The 10,395-nt window shown below is 36.2% G+C and overlaps 1 protein-coding gene across 1 annotated transcript in view; it reads left to right on the forward strand.

Annotated features, from left to right (window-relative positions):
* LOC104864121 overlaps positions 1-6,375 on the forward strand; it is a 46,546-nt gene extending 40,171 nt beyond the window's left edge. The window contains exons 3-4 of the mRNA XM_010626915.3: positions 4,890-4,988; positions 6,340-6,375. The gene's annotated coding sequence lies outside the window, so the exon portion shown is untranslated. The remainder of the gene's footprint in view (positions 1-4,889; positions 4,989-6,339) is intronic.
* The last annotated feature ends 4,020 nt before the right edge of the window (positions 6,376-10,395 follow it).

Consider the following 10,395-nt stretch of genomic DNA (forward strand, 5'->3'; position numbering starts at 1 on the left):
AAAAAAAAAAAAAAAAAAAAAAAAAGGAAGAAAAGGAATCCAAAAGTACCTGCCATCCCAAACTGCAACATTTGTGAGGGAGGAATAATGAACAGAATCTAGCAAAGGAGGCTGAAAGAGAATGACTAGAAAGGAAGTCTCTGTATTCTCTACAAATTATGACTGATACTGTGAACTATATGGTATACTAATACCCACTATAGGTAATTATCTGAAGTATGAAAAGACAAAAAGTTGAAAGATTTAATTGGATTTTGTTTGCAATTTATGAATCTGCAGTATCCCATCTACAGATTTAGACAAAGCAAAGGATCCACTGGGCATGGCAAAGCAGTCCATTTTTATAAATTAGCTTGAGCAGGAACAGCGAAGCAATATAGCACAAAAAAGAGAGTTTGTTAACATCAGGCTTTTCCAGGTAACTTCATTGGTAAGGATTAAAAGCAGAGACACTTTCTTATCATGCAGGCCAACACTGGCCCCTTTAGTGATTTGGCTCTCATCCCTCTCCTGATTTCTCAGAACGCTAAATGAATAACTTAGTTTCTCCCTGGTGACATGAAACTTTGAAGTGAGTGACTCTATTTTGGTTTGCTTGGCTGGAGCCTGGCACAGGGGTTCAGTCCAGATCTATAAATATTAGTTAACAGCAGACAGGACAAAGGCTTTGTCTTTGTTTATTCTCTTTTACCAGAAAATGTAGTGAAACTGTAAAAGATAATCTTTTGTCCAATTTTTAACCTTGATTTCTTCTTTCAAAGTAAATGTAAGTTATTTATCACTTAAAAGCCTCTCCTTCCTAATCTTCCTAGAAGTTCTTGAAGTGGGGGTGCTGAGAAGAATAAAGGAATCTGTCATTCAACTTTTTCTTTTTGTCACATACACATTGCATTCTTTGACTTTCTCTTTCTTCATTTATTTGCCTCCTCTGTGCATACTTTATTATAATATTTTCTCACCTTAAAATAATGAAAGTAAAAGTTATTTTGAGATAAAGACAATAGGAGATTGTTTACATCTATTGAGGGCGCAGTTTACTGTTGTGTTATGTGACTAGCAGAAGTAACCATGCAGCACAATTAAAAAAGGAAGGAAGTTGGGGCTGGGGATTTAGTTCAGCGGTTGGGTAGCCTGCCTTGCAAGTGCAAGGACCCAAGTTCAATCCCTGGTACCAAAAATAAAAAATAAAAAAAAAAGGAAGTTGAGAATGAGCAAAAGGAGGCAAAAATATTAGGTATACAGTAACCTTTCTGAGTTCTCTCAGAAATGTAGGTATAGTCACATCCTATGACTTCTAGCTAGTGTCTTATTAGAGTATGAGGCCAGCATGCAGCCACAATGAATGCATTGCTTTTCAACTCACTTGAAATGTTACTGCAATCTGCCATATACCTCACTTCCCAGCCTGATATTTATCTCTAGTGTGTGCAGAGCTTTGCTAATCCCACTGAATGCTTTACTTTGTAGCTTCTCCATTGTTGTTCAGGCCAGGCAGAACATCAAGGATAACCAGGCCCTTACGCAAATGGGAACACTGAGATACTGAGCTCCTTGGAAGAGAGATTAAGATTAAAAAAAAGAAATCACAAAGGAAGGGATGATCCCTGTATCCACACTGTTACAGACCAGATGCTTGTATCTCACTGCAATTATATTAAACCACTTCGCCCCAGTGGCATGGTGTTGGGAGGTGGTACCCTTGGGAGGTAATTGGGTTTATATGAGGTTATGAGAATAGGCTCCTCCTGGTGGAATTAGTGCCCTTATTAAAAGAACAGAGATACCCCGCTGAAGTGAGGATAGGAAAATGTGATGACTGTACTTCTTCTCTGCCATCTTTGGATTACTTTTAGTATGCTATGCATTCTCCCATGGCCACAATATGGCAGGAAAAGTTTCAGGAATAATATAACACAGAATCTCCATTTGTGTTCTAGCTAGGAAGAATAAGGAGAAAGAACAGTACTAAGAGATGTTTATTTACTTATATCTCATTGTCTGGAAGTATGTGAAACACATACCACCCAGATAACAGAATTGAGTGGTAAAATAATTTTTTACTTTGATATCCTCATGGAGAAGGATAAAAGGGAAAAAGTGAGTTGTAAGTATAATTTCACTCTACCAACCTAGAATACTTGCCATGGGTGCAAAACAATTTTTCACATACTGCTCTGATATGTCCGTAAGTACGTCGTGAAATCCAGGTAGAAATATTTAGTTTGCAGTTGCATATGCAAGTCAGGAAGAACACCTTCTCCAAGAACCAAACCCTGAGCACCTTGAGTTAAAATTTCTCACTCTTCAGAACTGTAATAAATAAATGTTGTCCTACCCCAATATTTTGTGGTATTTTGTTAAGGCAGAATGGGAAGTTACCTTTGAAACTGTTATTCTAAGCCACAATATCTATTTTTTTTTAACTTAAGGAGTGAATTTAATATCTGCTTGTTATTTTGTACCTTGTGACATTTTACTCTTGCTCCCTTTTCTTCTCATAGCTTCTAGAAACATCTGTTTCTCTCATACAACTCTCAGTGTAGTGGTTCTCCATGATCTTTCCACAGCTCTCGGCTTATTTTCCTTCAAGTCTCCCTAGGTGATCTAGGCATTTATGCATGAACTCTCCTGCTCCAATATATTGTTTAATCAGTTGACTCTGATAGCTCAGCATGTATTGTTTATTTCTGGCTGGTGTCCTTCAGCCATTTTAAATTCAGCATGAGTCAAACCAGTGAACTGGAGACAAGATGGGGGTGTCACCCAGAAGCTGAGGTTTACAAAACTCAGAGATAAAGGGAAGATATCGATTGCATTGGGTACTTCCTAATAATTTAAAAAGGGTACAGTTCGAAATGTGCAGGCATCAAAAGCGTCAGTCTAAAATATAAGGTCAGTATACCATGTCCCAAGTAGCTGCATTGTCAATATCCAGATCTGGCTCAAACAAGGTTTGTCACTATGATCCCCCTCCCTGAAACCAGGGTGTTTTATATTTGGAAAACTGCGTCTCTCCAGCTCTTCCCTGCCTTTGAGCAATGAGCTCTGAAATGTAAGATGGTTTATACAGGAACAAGAAGGAGTTCAGGGCCGGTGGGGCAACTATCTAGATGATGTGTTTGGTAACTTATAGGTGCATTATTTTCCTTAATTGAACACTTTCAGTTATTATTTATTTTAAAATTTTCTTAGGATAGTTATATTGAGCTCTACTTTTAAAAATTCATAACAATAAATTATGAAAAAAAGGATCAGATCAGGGATTTCAGAATTTAATGACTTAGAATGAATGGATTTTACTTATATCCCTCTAAAAATAGGAAGATATAACTTGAATGAAATATATCTTGATTGAAAATCACCTTCTGGTAGTTGCAGGTATGGATAGATGGGAGGTTCCATAACATCAAGGTCATGAATATAGCAAGTGGCATTATTATCACATATACTAAAGTGATTTTGGTTACATAACAAATATTTATCAAATGTTTATAATGTATGGGAAGGAACTGGGAGCTTAACAGTTCCTGGGAACTAAAAGATGGAGGAATAGACACTGGTTTCAGTAGTCAGAGGATTCACAAACTACTAAAAAATTCTGATACAAAAGCTAATAGGTGCTCTTATGGTGGTACGATAGGGAAGTGTATGGTGAAACGAACATCTAAAGCAAGACTTGGGGTTGGGAAGATTTCCTGCAGAAAGTTACCTAAACTGAGACCAGAAGGACAAGTTAGAGATGGGGGGCAGTGTTCCCAGAGCCCAGCGTGTGAGATCCTAGAGCTAAAGGTGTGCTCAACGACCTGAAAGAAGACAACACTCCTCAAACATAGCACGATAAAGGAAAGGGACAAGAAGAGGGAAGTGCTTTGGAGCAAAGGTCAGAGGAAAGGGCTTGGGGTTTGCATGATAGGTTAAGAAGTTCGGACTTTATCCTAACAAATATGATACCCAAGTTAACAGAATGATCTAGAAAGCAGAAAGGACACTGAATTTTTCCCAAAATCATAGAGCATTGCAAGCAAAGGATTTAAAAGCTGCAACAGAATCTAAGAAACAGGATTGAGATTTTGAGAATATAGGATTTGACTTCAAAATGTGAGTTATGAGATAAATGATAATCTCTAGAATTATATTAAAGCATCAATAGCTTTTAATCTTAGTGAATATATTTTTGCATTACGTATTTTCCCAAAAGAGATGTGAATTAAGCAAATGAGAAAGGCTCAAACAAAAGGAAGTACAGAAGATGGTAAATTGCCCACTGCAGTCAAGGCTGAGGAAGGTGTGATGGCAGATATTGACCTATGTTGTTGCCAGGGAAACCAAAGCTCTGTAGTTTTGAAGTGGTTTCTCATTTGAAGAACAGATTGGCTTTAGTAGCTACTTAAGACTTAAAATTATGAGAGTTGGATCATTCATTGTCACATGCATTCCAAATTCTAATTAAGTGACAAAGACAATGGCTACGTACTTCCTAGATGAATGCTCCAGGAACCCAGAGGCTGTCAAAGTCATAAGGCCGAGGGTCAGTAAAGAGCAAAGTTAAGCTGTGGCCTCAGTCCCACTTTTCAGCTCCATTTTTTACCAGACTGTCTTATTAATTATAATGATAGCCAAAATTTAGGAGGAGAAATACAATTAAATGGGTCTTATTTATTAACACAGGATTGAAAAAAATTATATTAGGAGACCTGAACCTCATTAAACCAATAAAAATCTGTCTGACTTTTCTCTTTCAGGGGTTTCTGAAGACGCAGTCCACATTAAATGATTAACATTGGGGTGCTAACTGAGCACTAAAGATCATAATTAAGCTGTATATAAATCACTTTCTTTGATCACCAACAACCTGGTCTCATAATACTGTTATTATCTTCATTTTATAGATGAGATGATCGAGAATTAAGGAAGTTAAAATTTAACCAAAGACCTTAGACATAAAAAAAGAGGCATTATTTGAATGCAGTCATCCAGATGCATGTGAGGTGGGTTAAGATATTTTATTGGATTGTTATTAACAGGTGATATTATCTTCTGATTTAACATCACAGAATTTCAGATATAGAAAATAACTTGCAATCATCTAGATAGACTTTCTTATTTTGAAAAATGAGAACAATGAGCTTTAGAAAGTTTATGCTGCTTCTCTAAGGTTTCACATAGAATTAATGACTAACCAGATCAGAACCCAAAGCTCCTAGCTCCTAGGCAATTTCCAACATACTTGCTACCTTTTTATTGAGTATGAAAATACTGAGTATTTTTGGCTTTTCTTTGATGTTTGTTTGCTTTTAATTCATGCAAGTCTACTTATCTGGGCTATTTTGGTTTTCTCTATATAATTTTATTTGGACAGTCTGTTTTCTGAAACTAGAAATAAAGATGATTTTTCCAAATGTTCAGTCAAGAGAGTCCTAAGCCAGCAGGGTGCACACATTTCTTAATGCATGTGGCTTTTGTGTGGCTGCATCTCAGTAATGAAGGCAATCAATCAGGAGTTGAGTGATCTACAGCATGTCCTTCTTTGGCCATTATTTCTTAAAACACACTGTTGTCATCTTGTCTCATCTGGCAGAATTTGTCTAGACTATATACACTTTTAATTCAATTATCTGATAAGAGAAAAACATAGCCAATAGTAAAGAAACATTCCTGGCACAGGGGGATGAAAATAAAATATGCCTGTGACAATAGCACTGAAATAAGAAGGCTAGAGAGTGGATCTGAATGAAGAACAGCTAGTGACAAAATAACTACACAATCTGGATGGCATGAAATGGGCCCAGGAGCTTTCTTTGGTCTTTTTGTTCCAGAAAAAGAATCAGGAGAATATTACGAGATATCAAGGCAAGGAAAATTCGACATTACGTAAAAAACAAAGAGCTGAAGAAACAATAGCCAAGCAATAATAATTTTACAATTTGAGCGACCATTTAAAGCTTAGAGTAAACATTTGAGAGAGGACTAGAAAAGTGGATGTGGGAGAAAAATTGCAGGAAAGCAGGAATGAAGAGTTGCACAAATAGCAAGGCTTTATTAGAGTCATGTTAATTCTTTGGTGTAATCAAGAGAGAAAAAGTTCTGCCTAAAGTGAAAAAAATCAGACTTCTTTCTACAAGGGTGACAGGGAAATAGCTGTGAATTAGGCCTGTCATGTTAAGCCAGGAAAGAGCTACCTCACATTGTCTTTTCAGACAGTAAGGCCAAACAATCATGAAACATAAGTATCCCTTAGTGCTACAACAAGATATAGTTGCTTGTTTCTTGTATTTCTAATGGATTATGCACTGATGGCAAAAAGGTAAATGTGGCTCTATTTTTTTTCTTTTGTACCAGGAATCAAACTCAAGACCTTGTGCTTGCAAGGCAGGCAGTGGAACCACTTAGGTAAATCCCTGGCCTAATATGCATTAATTTTACCTTTTACTATGTCATTTATTATAAAATAAGGCTATATAGCTTAAAATTTATTCAAGGAGATACAATACTAACAGAAACCAGAGAGAAAGTGAGATTTAGCTCATTTAAGAATAATTTTCATTTCCTATTTTAATTGGCTGCAGTACTTAATATATCAGTATCATTTTATGCACATGTTGAAAAAGAAAGGTGTTAAGACTAATTTTTGATATATCATCTTGGTTGCATTTGACAGAGAAAAAATAACTCTAATAAAAATTGCATACTTTTAACATGTGAGTTCAGATCTTACTTTTGCCTCCTTCTCAGGCTTAGATTAAGTCCTAGGTCTTTACAAAGCTTTTTTCAGTACTAGCAGTCCAAAATAGCTTATACAGTTGTAGATTTATCACATTATTCATTCATCAATCTAGCCACCCACCCAAATAAGTATTTATTGGGAGTCTGTTAAACACTTCACATTGTGATAGAGTCTAAGGAATCAGTAATAAATAAAAACATTCCTACAGTCAAGATGAAATACCAGTAAAAATCAGAGAAATAAATGCATAATTAGAACTTTTATAAATGAGATATGTTAGGTAAAAGAGCCAAGAAACCAGGACTAAATCAGGACTACAACAAACCTTTATTATAGGAAGGATCTGCCCAGCTGTCTCTAACAAAGGAAAAAGCAGCATGGAGGAACAGGGAGCTTCTTTTACAGGAGTGGGGTAGAGTTGAATAAAGTAGCATTAAGAGATTGGAGGAGCCTATGACATCACTAGGTGGGGCTCCTGACATCACTGGTTACTGGGAGGTAGCAAGTATCAGGTTACTCTTTAGGCATGAAGAGAGGCATGATGGGAAGAAGGCTGTCCCTTGGTAGGAGAAGCCATATTTAACGTGGAGGCTGCTGTTCCATGTGGCAGCCATCAAAAGTCACAGAGCATTATGGGAAGGAGGTTACTATTTTATGTAGCAGCCATTTTGAGGCATGGGAAATCTAACACTATGAAGAAAAGAAATATGGCAGTAAGAAAGCTTATAAAGAAGGTCTAGACTCCTTCACACATTCAGGGAAGGCTTCTTAAGCAGGATTAGTAATGTACTAATTATATAAGCAGAATTTACCTACAAAGAAAACAAGACTTAGTGACTGCCTTGCTGCACGAATTAGTGACTCATTATTATAGAACATTATCATTTGTGCTGGCTTATTTCTTTAAGAGAAAGGGAAAATCTCATATTGCTTTGAAGGATTTATAAGTACTACTAAAAATGATTAGAAAGGAAAGAAGGGACAAAAAAGTACAAATTGGAAAAAAAAGCTTCTGTACATAGGAAGGGGAGGGGGACTTGGGTGGGGAATGAGATAAAACAAAATAAAATTTATTAAAAAAAAGAAACAGAACTATTGGTTGAGAAAATTTCATAGAGATTACTTTTCATCACAGGTTTTTCCATAAGTTTAAATATTTCTAGGCAATGTAACAGAGTGAAAAAACTAAACTCTATAACACCTAGCTGTCCTACATTTATTTGAATCACAGCTCTTATGAATATTAGATAAATGACTCTGAGAAAGTTATTTACCTTTTCTGAACCAGGAAATCCACAGCTAAGAAGTGTAATAATGAACATTCTGCAAGTTTACTGTGAAAATTGAATGAGAAAATGTGTGAAAACATCTCAAACATGAGTTACTCAGTATCTGAGATTCATGTAAAAGATAAATCTCCAGAATACTTGCCTCCATTGGCTTACTTGCCTATGTTTACTAGTTTCATTACTATACCACATTTTATGATTTTATACTTCAAAGACTTTCTTCCACTTTTAAATCCTTTGCTTAATAAATTTCACTTATTATGTAGTGCTTCCTTTTGAAATCTTCACACATTTATAGCTAAAACTCAGAGCTTCTGAGGGGCATGATTATATTATTTAAATTTTCACACTAAAAATAAAGAATTTTCTCCAATGTTTTTACTTTTTTAACTCAAAGTAGCTACCCCTGGTAGGAAGAGTCACTTCAAAGCAAGTCTTGTCCTAAGTCCTTTCCAGGAAAATCAGAGTAAACATGCTGAACCAATGGAAAAGTCAAAGGACCTGAGGTTGGAAATGGATGCAGCATGCATTCTTCCGTCTGTTCGTAGGTGATGGGGGAAAGAAAAAAGACCAAGCTAAATCCCTAGTTGTAATGTGTCAAGAAAAAAAGATTTACATAATTTTAAACTAGATTCTTTGATGTTTCTAAGGTTTCTAGTGATAGGTCATTAGCTTAGATGCTGAGTTGGATTCTGCATCAATGGCTAGTTCTCATCTTCTGAAAGTTGCTACTCATTATTTGATAAATTCGAATCCAATGAGTATTTAAAACATGTACACTTCAATCCATAGTTCTGCTTTTTGTGTACCCTCTTCTTGGTTGCTACATTTAGTGAGCTGCTCTCCTCAGAGCATTCCTGACAACCTCAAGGAAACTTCATTAAGGACATAGGAGTGATGTCCTCCCTTGGGCCATGACATGATACTATGAGGTGCTGTCTTTTGATTAACAAGACCAGTGATAAACCCTGGTATTATTTTTTCCTCAGGGTGTCATGTTAGTGTTGTGTGTGAACTTGCCTATGGTAGAAGTTCTTGCCCGAGTCTATATAATATAAGGAAATCAAAAGTCCGCTTATCCATTTATCCTGCCTGTTACAGAGGCTAAAATTCATACATTACAGGATTTCCCTCGTTGCCAATAGCCTCAAAGATTTCTTTGATCAAATGTACGTCTTCGTTTTGACATGCTATTAAGCCATTGTTCACTGGTTAATATTTTCAAGAGTTAATTTTTCAAGTCAGTGACTGTGATTTGGACAAGAAGTCCCAGATATTTCAAGGGTAGTGGTAGCTTAACACAGCGATTCTCAGATCAGTGCTAGTTCAGGGGGAGAACCATATGTAAGTTTAAATGGCTTGGAATAAAAAGATGTTATTGAAGGAATTAGACAAATGCCCTACACTTCCTGGTCCCTGAATGTCCTTTATAATACTTGGCTTTCAACATCATGTCTACAAATTGTTATAATCTCTTATCACCACCAGCTATTAGGCTTTGAAATTTCTCACAACAATATTAATGAAAGGAAATATATATGTTAAAGCCAAGAATCTTCCCTTGAGAAATCTATAACTACTGATCTTACAAGAAGTACTATTCCTAACAGAAGTGCAGATTCATAGCTAAATGAGCAAAGATGAGGAAGTCTAATTCTTTCAGGGATAATAAAATGTGTCTTTAGAAAAACATTCATGTTGAACTCAGTTTGGAGGAAATTACAAGACTTTGTTACCTTGGAGAATCCTGGAAACAGTAGGCACAAGATAAGTAGAATTGAGTATGAGAGGTAGTCTGACATGGGAACCATAAGGACATAGCAAACGTATCATGAGAAAATAAGGGCCATCGTGCTAAATTCTGGGCAACCAAAGGCAAGAGGGAGTTTTAATGTTTGGAGAACAATGAATGTAGGAGAGAAAGTTAAGAAGAAAAGGTTGGAAGCTGACAAATAAATGTAAAAGTACTTTTTCTTAATATTTTATATGAGATACATATATGTGAGTATAAATAAGAATTTAAAATAGAGGTAATTTAATAAAAGAATTTGCTTTAAAAAAGTGTTGGAGAACTCTGAAACAAAAAAGGAAGAGGTAAATTTACTTAAAAGATCAGTAGTTTTAAGAATTCATTCACTTTTGTATAGCAAAAGGACTAGACTGAAATGACACTGCCCCGTGTCCACAGTTACCAACACCAAGTGACCTCTGCCTGTGGAATAAAGCTCTGTGGGCAGCAACCCAGGAAGTAGCGCTCATCCACACCCCAGTTGTGCCATTGCTGCAGGAGGCACCAAGAAAGCAGAACTAATGGCTTTGTACCATATCTCCATTTCTAACCAAGCCAAAAGCTTACTAGAAAGAGAGTTTAAGAAATGCAGT

Source organism: Fukomys damarensis, unplaced genomic scaffold (genome assembly GCF_012274545.1).
Source record: "Fukomys damarensis isolate Sample0158 unplaced genomic scaffold, DMR_v1.0_HiC HiC_scaffold_1, whole genome shotgun sequence".
Taxonomy (NCBI): Eukaryota; Metazoa; Chordata; class Mammalia; order Rodentia; family Bathyergidae; genus Fukomys; species Fukomys damarensis.